At 32.3% G+C, this 13,346-nt stretch overlaps 1 pseudogene; it reads right to left on the reverse strand.

Annotated features, from left to right (window-relative positions):
* Positions 1 to 7,588: 7,588 nt before the first annotated feature.
* On the reverse strand, positions 7,589 to 11,525 carry LOC124935152 (annotated as a pseudogene).
* Positions 11,526 to 13,346: the final 1,821 nt, after the last annotated feature.

Below are 13,346 nucleotides of genomic sequence, written 5' to 3' on the forward strand. Positions count from 1 at the left end.
TGTTGAGTTAGGTTTGTTAGAAAATCCTTTTAAGAAGGGAATTAAAAGATTGTTTTGAGATGTCCATATTTGCTTTTGGTTTTGAAATTGGATTTGTAGTTAATTCTTGAGTTGATGGCTTGCCTAGGATTTGGTCTTCAATTAGTTAAATGAGGTGAGAAATAGGTAGCCCAAAGGATTTTTCAAATTAGACATGAAATGCCTCTTAAATTTGCAAAACCAGTCGGCTGCCCTTGCTGGTTTCCTATTGTCAGTTTCAGTATATCCATCCTAAACCTAATCAAATCAACTCATCTCGTTGTTCTGAAAATTTCCACAAAGTAAAATATTGTAATTTTCCCCTAAATTGAGTATGCCAAAGACTTCAATTGATTTTATATGCAATTCATGGTGATGCTGAAGATTAAACAAGCAATGGTAATATTGTTGTTGGAGTTCAGTAATTGAAGTCTTCCACGACTTCAACTTTTTCTTTCTTCTTCCGCGACTTCGGACTTCGGCGATTTCTTCTTTCTTCAGAGTATCTTCTTCAGCAAGTTCAAAAATGGTAAGCCTTCAATAGCGAATAACAATATTACCGAACAAGTCAAACCCTAAAATCATTTTACTTTTACTTTTCAGGAGAATCAGTTTTCTTCAACTATATCCAAGTCCAACACTAACATAAAGTAAGTTCCCGAACATGATCATCATGTAGTTACGGTTATCCCGAATATTTTCATGTTCTGAACTTTATTTAATGTTTGAAAACTTTTTAATTTTTTTTACTGGTTTCTATATCTGTATTCATTTACAAAATCTTAGTTACACGTTTAGAAACAAAAACCAAAATATTAGAATAGACCTGCTGATACTACACATTTTAAGTAAATTTGTTTTTTTAGATCATTATCCATTACAAAAACCTTAGTTTAGTAGAGAGACTACTAAAACCACTCTTAGTCACACATTTAGAAACAAAAGCCTTAAATATTATAATAGACTTATTAATACGACTAATATTGTGCTACACATTTTAAGCAAGTTAGGTGTTTGTTTTGGTAAATATATGTTAATGATAGGAATAAAACTGAGTTATAGTAAAAGAATTTTAAACTAATTTGCAAATTTGGCCAAAGTTATCTTAAAACTATTTTGTTATATTTTCAGTTATATAGGTCTAAAAATGACACTAACATTGAATTTGTTGTTATATAGGTTCTAGATATTTTCAGAAATGTTAAATTTTGACCATAATCATGACCATTTCGTCCCGAACATGACAATGTTCTTGACCATTTTATCCCGAACATAATCATGTTCGGACCAATTGGTCAAAAACATGACCATGTTTGGGTCATTTCGTCCCGAATATGATAATGTTCAAGACCATTTCGTTCAGATTTTCTTAAATAATAAAATGATTGATGATGGTTTTTTTTATTGTGTTTTATATTATATATATGATGGTTGGGGTGCATTACTTAGTGAAAATATATATGAAGTGGAAATGTAATCAACTGTTTACTTAACTGCAGTTTGACCAAATGCATAATAGAGATTAAAAAATTAAACTCTTAAGCATTAAGGATTCTAAACATCAAGTTAATGTTTTTGTGATTAATATTTGTTGAATAACAATTTCACTTGAATATTTTTATAGGATTTCTTTCTTGTAGAAAAGCTAATAATAACTATGAATTGTGCTATCATACTTAACTGACATGTCCTTCAAATAGAAAAATTTCTTCTACTTCCATCCAAATACTTTATTGAGACGGTTGTGATTCATGTTAGCTAATATTTTTCATTTTTCTGCTTATTTTTTTTTTATAGAATATATATAAAAGGAACCGTTCGACGGTCGAAAACAAAATTGTCATTGCTGACCATTACTGCTAACACTGATGATCGATAGAGTTGCCCATTCGCTCCCTGAGCTCATTTATCTCTAGCACCCTCTCATTCACCTCCAGCTCTTTCCTTAAAAAAAATTGAACACAACATTTTCTTGACTAAGACTTCGTCAAATTATTTTTTCAATCTACTTCAACAATTGACAAAAGAATAAAAAGAGATTGTATAGGTCATATGTTTAGAGGGCTTCTTACACTTAGTCTTTCGAAATGTCCAAGCGAACTCTCTCGACATCTCGTCAAGTTATTCGAATGTGGTAATTGTACGAATAGCCTACGAAATGGCGAGAGTCAAAATTATTGAAGATGTTCATTGCATATTGGACATCCCTATAGGGGACATTGAAATTGTTGAGTATATTGGAAACGAGACAGAGTATCCCGAATATTATGAACAATTGAGGAACTTGAGGAGACGATGGGAAATGAAACAAAATAGTTCTGGTCCTTAAACAACTAAAATGCCACATAAGATTTTAAACAACGGAACAGTTGATAATAAATTTAAAATAGACTTTGTAGTCTATGTTGTCAGCTTTCTTTGGAAATCACAGAATCAACGATGCAGATATAGAGTTATTCTTAAAACTTACATTCCAAAACATTATTAAATTATACACTTTTTTTTACCCAATTTTCTTATATACAAGTTTAAAATTTGAATTCTTTATTTGATGTAAATAATATTCGAAACTTGAATTAATGTCAATTCATAATTAAAGACTTAGTTAAAGCTTGCCAGAAGTTGAAGACGAATTTGAAGACGAATGAAAGTCGTCATATCATTTGACAACAAACATTTCTCATTATAAGTAATTTTTGTCAGTACTTTAATTTAGTGGTTTATTTAAATGTCAGTGTAAATGTTCTAACATATTATTTATTGTTTTAGTTGTTCTACATGGATATGGTTGCAGACTCTGAACTCCAACTGCCTTATAAACGACAATATCTGATATTCTCATGTTGGAATGACAATAAGCTGAGAAGTATGATTCAAATGGAAATGAAACGAGTAAGATTCGGATATTGGAGGGATGTTGAATACCTTTCACTTATAAGCACCCATTAGGATTAGCCTAAGACGATGCCTCCACCTGATCTACTAGATTATCTTCCATCAAATCTGTCCGATGATCTTGCACATGATCTGCCAGATGATCTACCACCTGATTTTTCTAGATGATCTATCTCCTAATCTGTCACTGTCTCAGACTCATTTGATGGGTGCTTGGAAGTAGAATGCGTCAATAATTCCTTCCATATCCGAATCATCCTTATTTTATTTCTATCTGAATTGTTTCTTAGCTTATTGTCATTTTAACATAATAATATCAGAAATTGATGTTCGTAAGGTAGTTGGAGTTTAAGGTCGCAACTATTTCCTTGTAAACAACTGAAACCAAAAACAATATATTAGAACATTGACTTTGAATAAACCAATGAATTAAAGCACTAAAAAAAATACTTACAATGAGAAATGTATTCAGTCCAATGAAATGACGACTTTCATTTCTCTTCCACTTCTGTCAGACTTCAACTAAGACATTAATTGTGATTTGACACCAATTCAAGTTTTGGATATTATTGAAATTAAATAAATATTTCAAGATTTTACATCTGTAAGTACAAAAATTGGGTAAGAGAAGTGTATATAATTTAATGATGTTTTGGAATACAATTTTTGAATAACTCTATAACTATATTGTTGATTCTGTGAGGTCTAGAGAAAACTCTTGACAACATAGACTACAAAGTCAATTTTAAAATTATTGTCAGTTGCTCTGTTGTTTTAGGACCGGAAATATTTTGTTTCATTCCCTATCGTCTACTCTAGTACCTCAATTGTTCATCATATTTAAGGTACTCTTATCTCGTTTCCAATATATTCAACAATTTCACTTAGGGATGCCAAGTACGCAATGAACATCATCTTCATCAATTTTGACTGTTTCGCTATTTCGTAGGTTGATAGTACAATTACTGTAGACGAATGACTTGATGAGGTATCAAGAGAGTTGCCCGGACAAATTGAAAGCCATAAGAAGCCTTCCGAAACCTATAGTCTTTACAGACTATTTTTTTTCTTTTATTAATTGTTGAATTAGATTGAAAATGTCATTTGACGAGGTCCTAGTCAATAAAATGTTGTGTTCAAATTTTTTTGGGGAGGGAGCGGAAGGTATTGGAGCTTTGAGAGCGGATGGATTTGCACACCATTGATCATCAGCTGTAGTAGTAATGACCAGCAATGACAATTCTACTGTTGAGAGAATATTAACTATCATGATTCACAACAGTCTCAATAAGGTATTTGGATGAAAGTAGAAGAAATTTGCCTATTTGAAGATTATGTCAGTTAAAAGTATGATAACACAATTTAGAGTTATTATTAGCTTTTCTACAAGGAAGAAATCTTATAAAAAACATTCAATAAAATTTCAACAGCTAGTGAAACTGTTATTTAATAAATATCAATCACTAAAACATTAGCTTGATGTTTAGAACATTCCACTGAATATATATTTTTACTAAGTAATACACCTCAATCCAGTCATCATATAGAATAAAGAACAATAAAAAATAACATCAAGTAGTTTATTATTTAAGAAAATCTAAACAAAATGTCCTGAACATGGTCCTATTCAGGACGTAATGGTCCAAAACATGGCCATTTCTAGACGAAATGGTCCACAAAATAGCTATGTTTCGGACAAAATAGTCCCAATTATGGTCAAAATGTAACATTTATGAAAATGTCTATAACCTATATAATAACAAATTCAATGTTGGTGCAATTTCTAGACTTATATAACTGAAAATATAACAAATTAGTTTGAGATTTTGAAATTAATTTAAGATAAATTTGTCCAGATTTGAAAATCTATATAACTTTTAAAATGTGTAGTACAATATCAGTATTATCATTAGGTCTATTCTAATATTTAAGTTTTTGTTTTTAAATGTGTGGCTAAGAGTAGTTTCAGTATCCCCACTACTAAACTAAGGTTTTTGTAAATTAATACAGATCTAAGAACCTAACTTGCTTAAAATGTGTAGTATTAGTAGTTACATTTAATATTTATGTTTTTGTTTATAAATGTGTGACTAAAATTTTATAATGGATACATTAAATAAAATCTAGAACATGGACATGTTCGGAATAACCCTAACTACATGAAGATAGTTGTGGGATTTAACATCGACTATCATGTCCACATACAAGTGAACAAAATGATGTTCAACGAAAAAATAGACACATTATAAAATTTGGTCGTGCCTTACTTATTAATGCCTCTATGCCGTAAGAATATTGAGATGATGTTTTTCTTACTGTAACATATCTTATTAATCGACTTCCTACGCCAGTTATTGATCATCGATCCATGTATGAGTTTTTATTTGTGTGTTCACTTGATTATGCAACTTTGAGTTTTGAGTGTGCTTGTTATCCATTCATTCGTCCTTAAAATGAACACAAACTTCATTTTAGATATACTCGTTGCATTTTTATTTGTTACGGTCCCACTCATAAAGGTTATTGATGTCTCCATATTCATATTGGTCGCTTTTTTATCTCATGTTCTTTGACAAAACATCATATCCTTTCTTAGTATCCTCAGATCTTGTACATCACCTTCACCCCATATTTATCTTTCAAACTATCATCATCCATCCCCTCTTCTAGCCTAGTGGCAACAAGAGGTGGATATCCCCAGACCTCCATGAGGTCCTGGGTTCGAGCCCGTCAGGCGGCAAGTTCTGCGCCTGGTTAAATGGTTAAGTATGTTTGCGGGCTATGTACTTAATCCGCGGAGATTAGTCGCACTCCATAGGAGCAGCGGAACCCAGCGTTTTCAAAAAAAAAACTACCATCATCCCTCAAAATCCTATTCATTTAACACCTACTATAGAATCACATGTTCCACTTTCACAACCACCTTCTTCTAATCATACTACACCTACTCAATCTTCCCCTATCATCCCTACTTCTCATACACATACAAATACAATTGTTATCTCTCCTTCCATTTGTCATTCTCCAATTCGTGTTCATGCCTATTCGATACATCCAATGATCACTCGAGCCAAAATTGTACAGTCCCCCATCTACTAACCTTACTACAACATCTACACTTGAACCAACTTGTGTCTCCACTTCCATTAAAGATCGAGCTTGGAGAACGACTATGACATCTAAGTATAATGTTGTACTACAGAATTAGACATGTGATCTTGTTCCATACTCTTATACTCAAAATGTTGTTGGTTGTTATGGGTATTCAAACTCAAACACAAAGTTGATGGCACTATTAAATTTCATAAAACACGTCTTGTTGTTAAAGGCTTTCATCAATAATTGAGCATTAACTATGAAGAGACTTTTAATCTAGTTGTCAAGCCAATGAAAATCCAAACAAATCTTTCTCTTGATATTACTCGTCAATGATTCATTTATCAACTTGATGTTAGTAGTTTATTTCTTCATGGACCTTTACTTGAAGAAGTGTCTATGGTACAATCCCCTGGGTTTATCCATCTAGAACTCCTAAATCATGTTTGTCATCTCAAGAAAGAAATTTATGGACTCAAGTAGGCTCCTCATGCATGGCACTCCACACTCCGCAATGCCTTGTCAACCATTGAGTTTTTTTAATCCAAGTTGGATGCATCATTATTATTGTATCACAATGGAGATATATGTTCATACTTACTTGTCTATATGGATGACATCATTTTTACTGGTAACTCTCTTTACCATATCTTGTCTTGTATTTAGGGGTGAGCAAATGGGTAAAACCAATTTGTTTTGTTCGATCCATATTAAATCCAAACTAAGTTTATCTAATCCGTAATCCAAACCATTTTACTAATTAATACGAATCGGATACGGATTTGATTGAAAATGGTTTGGATAATCCAAACTAAAAAATATTTATATATATCAGCTTGAAATTAGTCAACAATTTTTTTTAAATTTTTTTTTAAATTTTTTTTTAAAATTCGAATTTTTTATTATTATTAAATTTGAATCTGAAAAAAATAATAATTAAAAAAAATAAAAATAAATATCATTATTAAGTGATGATAAGTAAAATATATATTATATTGAGAGAAATTTAATTTAAAGAAAATCAATTAAAAAATATATTTTTATTTAGATAGTTTGGATAATTTGGATAATTCTAATCCAATCCGATTTAATTCAATCCGAACTCAATCCAATCCGATCTCAGTCCAATCCGAAATATTCAATCCGAATTAGTATTTAGGAATCAGATTGGATTGGATTTCGGATTAAACAACCCAATGCTCACCACTACTTGTATCACTCAATTAAATACGATGTTTGTTATGTGAGACATTGAACTCTTCACTATTTTTTAGAAGTCGAAGCTACTCGAATATATGATGGCCTATATGTAAGTAAAGCCAACTATATCACCATATTTTGAAATATGTTGATATTCACCATGCCAAACTTCTTAATACAAAAAACTCTTTAAATTAATATTCGGTAAATTAATAAACTCTCTAAAATAATAAATTTGTCCGATCCCGACTTAAGACAATGTAAAAATTGAAAAACTCAATAAAATAATAAGATAATATTTTTTTTGGAGATTCCTTTATAATTTTCGGTCCCAAGAAAATCATAAATTAATAATTCATAGAAACTAAAAACATATATATTACACTATATTGAAATATGATTCAATAGTTGTCTAGTTTTCTTTAAAGTTCAAGTGTATTTGGAACTCATCTCTAACTTTTCTTATTGCATTCAATAGCTCAAGTGTTGTATTTTTGTGTTGTAACATAAAGTTGTGAAGAGTGTTCGACGCTATAAGTGCTTCCTTTCACGTAATAGGTTTCAAAGATACCGTATCATCTTCGTCATCATCCTATGTATTGTTCTCAATGATAGTACCCACAATATCTTTTAAACACTGAACCTTCGAACATGCTTCATTTTCACCTGGGTAGTTCATTAGATTGTCGATATTCATCTTATTACGATATCCACATCGATTGATCATAGTCTTGAGGTCTTGAGTTTCTTCATCAAAAGTGGATTCATCAAAATTTCTTGCAACGTCACTAACTAAATGAATTTTACAGTGTTAGAAACAATTCGTTATTGTTTCTTTTCAAACATCTATTGTCCAAGATGAGATTGTCAAATTGATAACATCAAGAACATTTATCTTCCCTAGATCAGATTGTCCCACCTCATAACCTTCCAATATTTTACGTAAAACCTTCTTAGGTAATGCATCTTGAAAGCTCTTATTATCCCAACATCGCAAGGTTGAATCTTTAATGTCATGTTGGGTGGCAAGAAGAACAATTCAATATTTCTTGGATCTGATGGACAATTATCCACCACAAGTAGAACTCTTATACCATGCATCATTTGGTCAAATGAACAAACATATTCATCAAAAAGCACACTAGTCATCCATGCTCTTTTGTTAGATCGATATTGACAATCCAAACTATTCATGTTAACATTCTTGAAGCAACAAAGCTTTGCATATTTCCTAAAAATCCATAGAGGAATTTTTTTAGAGCCAATTCTTGCTCCATATCTTGTACATTAACAGGCCCACTCTCGCCAAAACGACGAAATGACTTTATGCCATGTCGGTGCTTGAATTTCTCAAGACATCCTATATAGAAGTTAAAATATGAATCATCATGAGGGTACATAAGTTTCATTGTATCTCTTGCCTTCTGCAAAATTAATTCTCCTATGATATTCACACATTTTTTATGTTGGAGAAACCACTCATAAACAACCTTCTCCATGTTCGGATATTTTACTAGTTTGTGTCTTTTGATCTTCTCTTTTCTATTTCAGCAGAGAGATAGTCATCTGACTGCTTAAATGTGTTTGATATTGTTTATTGACTAACTTTTAATGAAATTTTTCCTCAAGCCATCTCTGCAAGTCTTTTTATGTGCTTGCATGATTATTTCTCTTGTACTCACACAACTCTTTACGTATTTGATCTTACATAGTTGATTTTGCAACACCTTTTAGATGAGAATTCATCTTGTGATATATGGTTTGAATACTTTAACACATTCATGTAATATATATAATGTATTCCAAACTTACTTAATAATACATTCACATATGTTTCTTTTGTTTACAATTTATGTAGTACTTCCAAAGATATTTAGTACTTTAAAAGTCATTAATAATATTAAGCTTGGAGTCTCAATATTCGCTGTAACATAATTCTAAGAGGCATATACTAATTTGTCTTTTTGTTTAGTATGTATAATTGCTTATTTTATACAGATATATGAATTATACGTTGAATCAGTTAAAAAACTCTTTAAATTAATAATTCTCTAAATTAATAATTTTTCCTATCTTACCTTATTAATTTAAACAGTTTCTTTTATACTGTACTTCAGTTATTGTTGGTTTGTCTCTTTCCAAATATAATGGTGATCCTCTTCCCTTCACATACCGCAACACAATTGGAGATTTACAATATCTCACGCTCACTTGTACTGAACTTGCATTTGTTGATAATCGTACATGTCAGTTTATGCACTCCCCAATTACTACTCATTTGGCAGAGTGAAACACATTATGAGATATTTTCAACATACTTCATAGAGAAATGATAAACTCAATGAATGATCAACGAAAAAAAGACCATGAATCCTACGTGGCCTGCTACGTGGGTAGGAGAGAGAAATAAAAAATTATAAAATATAAATAATATTAAAAAACATTTCAGTTCCCTCTCTTTCTTCTTTTCATTTTTCATTTTCGGCGATTTCTCTCTTTCTTCTCTAGCGAATTCGCTCTCCAGCTTTTGCGATTTCTTCTCTTCTCTTCATCGTCGTCCGATCGAAAATGGTAAGTCTTTTCGCTCTCCTACGTTTATCTTCACTTCATTTTGAAAATGGTAGGTCCAAGTTCATACTACTTCTCTTCTTCTTAGGCTGGTATTGGTCCAGGTACATCGTCCGGCAAGACTCCAAGGTAAAATAATAAGAAATCTTATCTTTTTTAAAAACGATTTTGTTTAGCGTAGATGGTTTTGATATCAATATTCTGTTTAATATATTGATAGGGTTTAACTTCATTTTGGGTTTAACGACAGAAAAATATTTAGCGATTAAGGTTTAGCGTAAAAACATTTTTGATATCCATATTTTGTTTAGCGAGCGATGAGGGTGTAGTTGCATTTTGGGTTTAGCTGCAGAAACCTTTCAAATAGGGTTGTAAAAAAGAGTCTCGAAAATACCATTTTTGAACGAGAAATCATCATTTCGGGTCCCGAAACCATCATTTCACATCCTGAAACCATCATTTCAGGACGAGAAATCATCATTTGAAAAAAGAAATGGTGGTTTCGGGACCTTTCTAAATGTTTATTTGCTTCATGGTTCATTTATTTTTTGTTCAATTGCTTCTTTTGTTTATAGAACAAATAAACGTAAAAAGAATGCGGCCCCAAAACCAAAGCAGCCCACATCCTATTTTTAGCGATGACCTCATCTTTTGGCATTTTCAATCTTTTTCAACTACTATCTAATGAATAAAAAGGTGCAAATTCGTACTTCAAGGATTAGTTCAATCATGTGAAAAATTGAATGCGCACGAAAAACGACATTTCTAAGGACCATAAACGTTCCTTATCGCAAGTTATTGATACAAGGGAAAATGATATTATGGTTAAATATAGTGGCGAGAATAAAGTGATAGTTATAATGTAATAGTATAAATTGAACAGTTAGTTGTTAAGAATAGTTAGGAAATAATTTAGTTGAAAATTTTGTTAGAATTTCTCTCCCTCATCCCTATTGTATTCACCCTAGCAGTTAGGGTTCTATCTCCTTCCTTCATCAATTCTTCAATCCTCGTCTCAATATAATTCTTCTATCGTTTTATGTTCAAGATTTATATCTAATTCTACTACAAGGTATAACACTGGTATTAGAGCTCGTTCTTGGCAAAATGGTGTGTACGCTGAAACAGATTTGGAGCTAAAACATATTTGGATTTGAGTCAATTTCTTTACTTGTTGCTTAGAAACAATTCACAAGGAAATCAGCAAGAGTTAAAGGCCATTCTACTTGGTTGAGAGTTGAACTTAGTTGAAGAAATATCCAAGTTCATTAGAAGGAAGGAAAGCAAGTCGGACAATGTGCGGAGTTGCTGGCATAGTCGGAGAAAAAGAAGAAGGGGGACGACGGACGACGGATGACGTTCGCTGAAGTAGTTCGCAGAAGGATTCGAAACTCGATTGCGATCCAGGCGCTGTAGAACCAACTAATTACCTAGAGAAGAATCATCCGATATCTGGTATTAACTTTTCCGATCGTGGAATTGAGGCAACAAAATTGAGATTAAAGATGGCGAATAGAAGTGATACAATCCAAAGCAAATTCATTACGACGATTAAGAACTGAACAAGAGTTCCGGCGGTTTTCAATTTCGCGACTGAGGGGAGATTGATCTTGATTTTGTTCATTGAAGCCAAATACTGAGGGAAATGAATCCCTACGGCTAAAGCCTGTTTGTTGAAGGTATTAGATCAAATAAAGCAGCAAATAAAGAAGTACAAGTCAAAGCAGTACAGTCACTGCAAAATCCATTGGGTTAATTTGATAAATATCTCAGATGAGAGAGAAAGTAGGAATATTTTGTTTGACTTGCAAAGTAGGAGGGTTTGGTTGCTATTTGAACAGAGGTCAGTTTTCACTAATTCTTAAATATACTCTTGCTTAATGGAATTATGGACTTTAAAAGAAAAGTCCGTAGATTTGAAAATGAATCTTCCCAATTTCTTTGGAGAAGATGTCGAAAATGTAGAAGACTTGATTTATGATGTAGAGAGATTTTTTCAAATTAACGGTACGCTTGAAGAATATGAGGTGCCTCTTGCCACAACTCACTTGAGGGTAAATGCACTACAATGGCTTAGAGAATATGTGGTCATGAAAACTCTTAGCAAGGGATTGACGTGGAGATAGTTGAAACGACTATTTCGACACGAGTTTGGGTTACGTGTAAGGGACGATCCACAACATAAGCAAACGAAGGTGTAGACAGAATCGTGGGAGTTAATCGCGGAACAAGGTCGACATATAACCAACTTGTTAAAATTATGGAGGATTGTTGATGAGCCTAAAAGACAGAAACAGAAGGTCGATGATGAAATGACAAGGCAAAAATGAGAAAGCAATCGTAAAAAAATGATATTGAAATCTGATGAGTTATTGGAAGATGGCGAGCAGCATGGTATTGTAAAAGATATGTCACAATCAATGCCTTCCCCATTGACACATTCGACTCCAAACAACGAAACCTTTTTTGATGACGATTGTTCTCAAGTGGAAGATGAGCCACCTCTCGACGACTTTTGTTATGAAAAAGAAATGGAGAGTCCACGTACTAATGATACAAAACACGATAATCTCAATTTTGATGAAGAAGTTTTGATAATTCATGTTCTTTGTTTATTCATTTGCAAGTCTTCCTAGTGTACAATGACCGAGAGAAGACAAAGGCAACCCACGTTGAAAAATATTATCATTATCGGGGTGACTTGGGAGAAGCTGAAATTGAAGAAATGTTTGATGATGTTTTGGGCCTTGAAGATAGGATGTTGACTTTTGATCCAATTTCTCAAGCATGCTTAGCACCAAGTTCAAATTGCATCCAGTTTTTGTGGTTCGAGAAACAAGAAAAAGTTGGGTCTTGCTTTCAGAAATTTTATGGCATAAAACATGGGTGAGGTGCAAGTACTTATTATGGTTTGAAGAACCACATGATGCAGAGTTTTGTAATTGTTCTTATGGGCTACAATCGATAAATCTTGTAGGACAATTTGTATAGTTTGAAGATCACCCGATAGTCTATGGAAACAATTTGAACAATTTATATGGTTCGAAGAGCCACCAGATGCTTGGAACTTTTAGCAGAATTTTCGTCTATTGTCGTTCGCGGACGAACGAATTGAAGGAGAGGATAATGATATAAGGGAAAATGATATTAGGGTTAAATATAATGGCGAGAATAAAGTGACAGTTATAATGTAATAGTATAAATAGAACATTTAGTTGTTAAGAATAGTTAGGAAATGATTTAGTTGAAATTTTTTGTTAGAATTTCTCTCTCTTATCCCTATTGTATTCACCCTAGCAGTTAGGGTTCTATCTCCTTCCTTCATCAATTCTTCAATCCTAGTCTCAATATAAATCTTCTATCGTTTTATGTTCAAGATTTATACCTAATTCTACTACAAGGTATACCAGTTATCTTTGTCATCACTAATTGATTTTGGTGGTTTCAAATGTAAATGTTTTTAACATATGTATTATTAATGCATGGGCACACATTACGTCTAATTATAGTAAACAATTTTCCCACAGGAGAATTGTATTTTCGACAATGGTTTTGTAAGATCTTTTATT

The sequence above is a fragment of the Impatiens glandulifera genome, chromosome 4 (genome assembly GCF_907164915.1).
Source record: "Impatiens glandulifera chromosome 4, dImpGla2.1, whole genome shotgun sequence".
Lineage (NCBI taxonomy): Eukaryota > Viridiplantae > Streptophyta > Magnoliopsida > Ericales > Balsaminaceae > Impatiens > Impatiens glandulifera.